Raw genomic sequence first — 6190 nt, forward strand, 5'->3', positions numbered from 1 at the left:
ACCTCTTTGATTATTTTCAAATGGTCTCATTTTAAATAACTATGAACACTTCTGCGATAACAATTTCTGCTCATTGTTTTCTTTATGAACTAAAACTTTTCCTTCAGGCAAAAAAAAGGAAAAGAAGTTCCTGGAACATCTGGCTTATGGTATAATTTACTTTTGGCATTCAGCTGTGCTTTCAAATTTTTAAATGTTTTACTTCTAACAGATTCATCCGAGATTTAATCTCCCTTCTGGAGATACAGATGTCAGCGTGTCTCCTTCTGTGAACCTTCAGCCTGGGAGCCATGACCGTAGGAAAGAGCCCACACCAAGTGGTACATTGGTTGCCTGTGGCTCCTATTTTTCAATTTGTAAATTCCAAGAAGGGACAGGAAGTGAAAAAAATCTATTGCAAGAGTTTTTGCTGAAGCCAAAAAGATTTTTGTATAATGGCTGCCATAAAAGTCTCTAATATGCCAGGTCATTTACATATAGATTATAACCAATATGAGGTACGAATTATTATCCCACTATTGATGAGCACCACCGTTTGAAGGCATCAGATTCTTCAGAGTCCCTTGGATTGCAAGGAGATCCAACCAGTCAATCCTAAAGGAAATCAACTGTGAATAGTCACTGGAAGGACTGATGCTAAAACTGAAACTCCAATACTTGGGCCACCTCATGTGAAGAGCCAACTCATTGGAAAAGACCCTGATGCTGGGAAAGACTGAAGGTGGGAGGAGAAGGGGATGACAGAGGAGGAGATGGTCGGATGGCATCACCAACTCAATGGACATGAGTTTGAGCAAACTCCAGGAGTTGGTGATGGACAGGGAGGCCTGGCGTGCTGAAGTCCATGGGGTCGCAAAGAGTCGGACAGGACAGAGCAAATGAACAATTGGTGAGCAGCCTGTGGCTCAGACAAGACAGGGCAGTTCATGCAATCAAGGAAGTAACAGAGCTGGATTTATATGCAAGGTTTGTCTTACTCAGATCCACCATGTGGCGTGTTAGCGGGACTGTCACATTTTTGAATTTTGAACGCTGGTAAAATTTCAGATCAAAATCTTGGGAGACATGTTGGTTTGCCAACTTTTAATTTTGCCAAGGAAATCAAAACAGAAACAATGACCAAGGGGCTTCTCTGGTAGTCTAGTGGCTAAGACTCCATGCTCCCAGGGCAGGGGGCCCAGGTTCAATCCCTGGTCAGGGAACTAGATCCCACATACAGCAACTAAGAGTTTGTATGCTGCAACTAAGACCCAGCACAGCCAAAAATACAAAAGCTTTTTTAAAAGAAAGGAAATTAAATATATATTTTTTAAAAAAACAACCAAACTGTGATAGCCTATCACCACTGTTTCATACACGAATAGGTATTTTAATGACAAAAAGAGAGGAAGGGTATACTCTCCACTGATAATCCTTTAAATGAAATATTCAGTCTTAAGAAAGTTCAGTACATTGTCCTTGCTGATGATCATCATCTCGTCATGGATCAGTGAAAAGCAGTTGCTATCTCTAGACCATGCTCAAGAGTTGCTTCGAGAGGCCTGTTGCATCGCTGCTTGATGGGGATGTTTCTCTGACCTGGTTGACCAACACCGAAGGGGATGCACGGCCTCTCTTCTGCTGTGGGAGAGTGAAAGTGAAAGTGACGTCGCTCAGTCGTGTCCGACTCTTTTTGACCCCGTGGGCTGTAGCCTACCACACTCCTCTGTCCATGGGATTTTCCAAGCAAGAGGACTGGCGTGGGTTGCCATTTCCTTCTCCAGAGGATCTTCCTGACTCAGGAATTGAACTTAGGTCTCCCACATTGTAGGCAGACACTTTACCGTCTGAGCCACCAGGGAAGTCTGCTTGTGGGAAGGAGCTGGGAAAACATTCAGCCTGGTGAGAGTGGGGCATTCATGTCATTACCCCCTCTATTCAGGGTAGAATTCTCACACTCCAGTCCTTTCTAAGAGTGAGGAAGGGAAGTGGAGGCAGGACATGGAGACTAATATCAAGACATTTAAGGGTAGATTAAGAAGAGAGAGGAGTATTTGGAAACAGAAAAATTTTGGAGTTGATTCCTTAATGAATTCATCAGAAGTGGAGCTATGTTGATGGAGAACTCTTGTCAGTCTCCAAGTAGATAAATCCAAATGTATTTATGGATCTTTCAAGATGGATCTTTCAAGCTGTCTCTTTACTAATATTATTGTTCTGATACACAATGTATGGGAGGAAAGGACAATGGATTCATGAGTACACCTTACTCCTTTACTCACACCGAGTCCCTCAAGGACAAGGAGAGGTCTGTATTTCCAATTATTGGTGCTGAATGGACACTTAGTAAATAATCGATGAACCACGAAATAGACAAACACCAATTATTACATCAATCTGTTATTATTTGACTTTAGTACCTCACTCCACCCCATACACCCTCATTGCTTCACTCTTCAATTTACAGTCATACGTGGTTCCTAAAGGCAAAGTTGGCTGTAGTCTCCATGGATAGAAATGTCATTGAAAAGGTAAAGAAAATGAAGGTCAGGATGATCTTCTTACTCAGGAATAAGGTTGAGATTCCTGAAGTCAACCACTGAAGTTAGCCATTGTTGAATGAGCACTTTGGACCTGACATTGTACGAAACACTTAACCTGTACATGACATTCTACAGGAGGTGGTGACCAAAACCATCTCAGAGAAAAGGAAATGCAGGAAGGTAAAACGGCTGTCTAAGGAGGCTTTACACATAGCTGAGAAAAGAAGAGAAGCAAAAGGCGAAGAAGAAAGGGGAAGATATACCCAACTGAATGCAGAGTTCCAGAGAATAGCAAGGAGAGATAAGAAAGCCTTCTTAAAGCACTGAGCTCATACAATCCCCCTAAGAACACAACGAAGGAGATATTATTAATATTATCTCCAGTGTACAGTCTGCAGAGCTCAAGGAGAAGCTTAGCAGCTGGGCTTGAGAGTTGTAATGGAACAAGGATGGAACTCACACCAGCCTTCCCCACACACAAAGCAGGCACATATACATACACTCACACACACGCAGAGACACGCTCACCCCCACACGTACACATATACACTCCCACAGATACCCACACACCCATACACATACACAGTCATATATATTCACAGCTACATACATATACACATATGCACATACACATATATACACCCATGCACACACACACACACACAGCAAGAACCCTGGTCATATACCAAATTCTGACGCTCACTGTATGTGTGTGTGTGTGCGAGTGTGTGTGTGTGTGTGTGCGCGCACGTGTGTGTGTGTGTGTGTGCTCAATTGTTCAGTCATGTCTGACTCTTTGCGACCCCATGGACTATGTAGCCCGCCAGGCTCCCCTCTGTTCATGGAATTTTCCAGGCAAGAATACTGGAGTGGATTGCCATTTCCTCCTCCAGGGGATCTTCCCTAGGAGATCTTCCCTATCCAGGGATCAAACCCAAGTCTCTTGCATTTCCTGCAGTAGCAGGCAGATTCTTTACCAACTGTACCACCTGGGAAGCCCCCCTTATCTGTATGATTCTAGCAAAAAATGTTATCCACTCCTCGGGTTCCTCACAGCAAGTTTAGAGTAAATCAATGATCATTTGGTCACAGGTCCAGGAGCCCTCGGGTCCTGCCTCGGGGCTGCTTCAGGGGTGATGGAAAAGCCCAGCAGGAAGGTTGCCTGTGCCTCACCTGGGTTTCAACCAGGACAGCTAAACTTGCCTTCGTTTCACTGGTTGCTATTCCACTCAATTATTTTATTAGCACAAAAGTACCGGAAGCAAGGAGAGTCGAGTACTGGGGAGAGGACCAGCCTGAGAAAATGCTGCAGACCAGGGAGAAGGCAATGGCATCTCACTCCAGTACTCTTGCCTGGAAAATCCCGTGGACGGAGGACCCTGGTAGGCTGCAGTCCATGGGGTCGCTAAGAGTCGGACACGACTCAGCGACTTCACTTTTCACTTTCCACTTTCATGCATTGGAGAAGGAAATGGCAACCCACTCCAGTGTTCCTGCCTGGAGAATCCCATGGACGGAGAAGCCTGGTAGGCTGCAGTCCATGGGGTCGCACAGAGTCGGACACGACTGAGGCGACGCAGCAGCAGCCGCAGCAGGCAGGGCCAAGGGCTTTCACCGAGTAGGGGTGGAAGCCGCTGACGCTCTGTGGGCCTTGCGCCGCCCCCTAGTGGCCGCCTCCCACCCTGCAGCGTACAGCCCAGGTCTGTCCTCGGCGGGAGCCTTGGCTTCCTGGTGCTACAGGCCACTGTGGGACAGAGTGTTGAACAGTGCAGCCTGTCCCGACTCACCTTTCTGCTGACCACAATCGGGGCCGTCTTCCCGTCATGTGAAGGGGAGGCTCCGAGCTCCCATGCAGTAGCCTGAAGGGAATCTCTGGGGTCCAAGGGAACCCAATTGACTATAGGAGCCAGACCTCCCTGAACCTACTTGTGGCAAGAAATGCTTTATGAGAAATGGAACTCCTCCCAAATCCTCAGGGATAATGTTGAGTTCTGATGATGCATTAGGACTCCAGCCTTACGAGAGAGAAAGAAGGTCTCAGAGGTCAGACTTGGAAATATCCGAGTTATATATCTGTGTGAACATAAAGCCCAAATTACCATCAGGTGACAGAGGAATATTGAAATCTTTTTCTAACTGAGATTACAAACCCACTTGGCAGGAGGAGAACTACTTAAACATACTTATGTAACTTAGAGGGTGTGTGTGTGTGTGTGTGTGTGTGTGTATCTGGCCTTTCCATTTTTTGATGCTTGTTATTTATTGCCCCTTGCTGTGGTCAGTACTAAGAGTCAAGAAGGGGATGAGCCCCCGAACAAGAACAGAGATAAATACATTGGGATTGTGACTTCCCTGGTGGTCCAGTGGTTAAGGATCCACCTTCCAATGCAGGGGACATGGTTCAATCCCTGGTTGGGGAACCAAGATCCCATACGCTGTGGAGCAAGTAAACCCACGGTCCTCAACTAGAAAATCCCAAGTGCCACAACTATTGAGCCTGGAAACTGCAATGAAGACCCAGTGCAGCCAAAATTTTTAACAATTGGGATGCTATTTCCTACCTACAGAACCCATAACTTATTCCCTACGTCTCTTAAGCATGAAATTCTGTTGTCTCAAGAGCAAGACCTTTTCCATTCTTACACTTCACCTTTTGGTTCCCAAGTGGCAATTCACCAGTGGCAAATGTCACCAGTTGGTGACAACTTTTTCATTTTTTCTGGGGGTGGGGGGGGTGACACCTGAAAGAGGAGGACAAGATAGAAAGTTTCCTAAAAAGTTAAAATCGATCAGTATGAGACCACATTTTATTCTGAGACTATGCCCATCTTTTCAGGGTTAAAATATCTTTTCTCGTGTAGACTGTTGGTAGTTGATTTCCTAATGCATTTTCACTTGGCAAAACTAACTATTGGTGACTCCATGTGTATCTCTTGCATCTTAAAAAATAGTTTACTGGTCTATGAAGCAAAAAATTTGGAAACTACTGATTTAGGCAATTTTATGATTAAGTTGCAGTCCAATTATTTAGTTATAGTTCCAGGAAAATTATCAGCCAGAATCACAGTGAAGATTTGCTAAGAAAATTACACAGCAGCCTAGAAACTAAAAATATAAAGTGTTACTAAACCTAAAGATAGGGTACCTTCCTCTACAAAGCTAAGACCCAGATTTGGATTTTACCTGCAAGCAAGCTTGATGCAGTGGGCATGTTGTTGCTGTTGTTCAGTTGCTAAGTCGTGCCTGACTCTTTTTGACCTCGTGGACTGTCCATGGGACTCTCCAGGCAAGAATACTGGAGTGGGTAGCCATTCCCTCCTCCAAGGGGATCTTCCCGACTGAAGGATTGAACCCGGGTCTCCTGCACCACAAGCGGCTTCTTTACCATCTGAGTCACCAGATCACTTACGTGTGAATATAAAATATGACACAAATGAACCTATCTGTGAAACAGAAACAATCTCATAGACATAGCGAACAGACTTGTGGTTGCCAAGGCGGAGGGGTGAAGGAAGGATGGAGTGGGAAGCCAAGGTTTGCAGATGGAAGCTATTCTAGATTGATTGGATAAACAACAGGGTCCTCCTGTATAGCACAGAGAGCTATATTCAATTTTCTGTGATAAACCATAATAGAAAATAATATAAAAAGAATATATATGTATAACT

At 44.8% G+C, this 6190-nt stretch overlaps 1 long non-coding RNA gene across 2 annotated transcripts; it reads right to left on the minus strand.

Annotated features, from left to right (window-relative positions):
• Positions 1-1348: 1348 nt before the first annotated feature.
• Positions 1349-5854, minus strand: LOC102405876. Of its 2 annotated transcripts, XR_006640131.1 has the most exons (3): positions 5706-5854; positions 4310-4595; positions 1349-1620 (listed from the first exon to the last, which is right to left on the minus strand). It is a non-coding gene; the product is annotated as an uncharacterized LOC102405876 (long non-coding RNA). The 2 variants fall into 2 exon arrangements; XR_003104470.3 differs by lacking the exon at positions 5706-5854 and having other exon boundaries at positions 4310-5698.
• Between the last annotated feature and the right edge of the window lie 336 nt (positions 5855-6190).

The sequence above is a fragment of the Bubalus bubalis genome, chromosome 18, assembly GCF_019923935.1.
Source record: "Bubalus bubalis isolate 160015118507 breed Murrah chromosome 18, NDDB_SH_1, whole genome shotgun sequence".
Taxonomy (NCBI): Eukaryota; Metazoa; Chordata; class Mammalia; order Artiodactyla; family Bovidae; genus Bubalus; species Bubalus bubalis.